This window comes from Propithecus coquereli, unplaced genomic scaffold (assembly GCF_000956105.1).
Source record: "Propithecus coquereli isolate 6110/MARCELLA unplaced genomic scaffold, Pcoq_1.0 Scaffold477, whole genome shotgun sequence".
Taxonomy (NCBI): Eukaryota; Metazoa; Chordata; class Mammalia; order Primates; family Indriidae; genus Propithecus; species Propithecus coquereli.
In genome coordinates, this window is record NW_012150585.1 from 329,927 (window position 1) to 331,757 (window position 1,831).

Consider the following 1,831-nt stretch of genomic DNA (forward strand, 5'->3'; position numbering starts at 1 on the left):
GATCCATGTTGGCCCCTGGCTTCCCAGGCATGTGGGGAAAAGGGGTTTGGAGGGCCGAGGGCCGGCCCCCACCAAATGGGGCGGGGAAGCCGGTTGGGATGTGTGAGGTAATCCCCAGTATAAACAACACAGAACTTGCCAGACCTGTCCCTCCGCCCCTCAACCGAGGCCTTCCCAGTTACTCAGAGAATACCGGAATGCGAAGCTACCTTTACTATTGAACCGCCCCCGCCGCCGAAGCAGCCGGGAGGGTTCCGGACCGCCTCTTTCAGAGGGGGATAGATTCTGAGAGAAAGGGCTGAGGCCCAGTGAGGATGGTCTTAGCCCTCTTGATCTGAGCCCTTGAAACAGATGCTCCTGAGCCCTCTGAGGTATGACCTTGTCCCCAGAGAGGATGACCCAGGTCAGGGACAGAGCCTCAGCCAAGGCAGGACAGTGTGAACCTTCATCTCCAAGGACCACATGTCCAAATCCCAAATCAGGGCACAAGGTCTGGCAGTTTTATTTTCCTGAACTCTGGTTATTTCTATGACAACTCTTAATGAAGAAATTAAAATCAAATGACCTTTAATCATGTACATAATGAATAGCATCGCCGGGCGCGGTGGCTCACGCCTGTAATCCTAGCTCTCTGGGAGGCCGAGGCGGGTGGATTGTTTGAGCTCAGGAGTTCGAGACCAGCCTGAGCAAGAGCGAGACCCCGTCTCTACCAAAAATAGAAAGAAATTAATTGGACAGCTAAAAATATGTAGAAAAAATGAGCCGGGCATGGTGGTGCATGCCTGTAGTCCCAGCTACTTGGGAGGCCGAGGCAGAAGGATCTTTGAGCCCAGGAGTTTGAGGTTTCTGTGAGCTAGGCTGACGCCACGGCACTCTAGCCCGGGCAACAAAGTGAGACTCTGTCTAAAAAAAAAAAAAAAAAAAATGAATAGCATCTACTGAAAACAATAAAATGTTATGAAACAACACTCCAAACCAATTAAAATAAAACATATGAATGAAAACTGTTCCAAGAAATATTGGGCTGACTCATGGTCCCGTACCTATACCCCATTCTGATCTTCAGAGTCAAAAGAAGTAGAGGAAGAGCTACTGCAAAAGGGGTGTTTAGCATCTCGAAACTCGGCAGAGCTGCTGCTCAGAACTGCAAAAGAAGGAGATTTAGGTGACCTTTGGGAAGAACTTTTCTGACTCTGAGTTTTTGGAGGCACTAAGATTTTTAGAGTTTGAAGGAAGCTCACAGATCATTAGTGGGTCAATCTTCTCATTTCACAGAGGAAGAGACAGAGGACCAGAGAGACTAAGGAATCTATACGAATCACATGCAACAAACAACAACAGCAGCAATAGTCAGAAGGTGCTAGGTATCCTAAGAAATGCTTTACATACATCCTTAACACAGTCATTCAACAGGTATTATTGAGTGCCTCTGTGTGCCTGGCATCGTTCTAGCTGGGATTGTGCAGTCGCAAGGGGGCAAGGAGATTGGAAAAAGGAGCCAGGAAAGGGCAGAGCCAAGCTAAGGTCAAGTGTAGAAGTCAAAGGCAGGGGCGGACAAAGACTCCCCCCACCCCGACCTTTGGCATTAGCATTTGGGGGTAGGAGGAGGCCACCAAAAGTCAATGAATTAGAAAGTAAGAAGTGCTATTCAGAAGAATGAGGCAGGGAAGAGATCAAGAAGGTGGAGGGTGCAGTCACAGTTTGAAACAGGATGGTCAGGGAAGGCCTCTCCAAGGTGGCATTTGAGCAAAGACTTACAAGAAGGGACTACGATCCTCTTCCATTTACATTCATGAAAGTGGAAACTTCTAGCCCAGGGTGAAAACTGTCT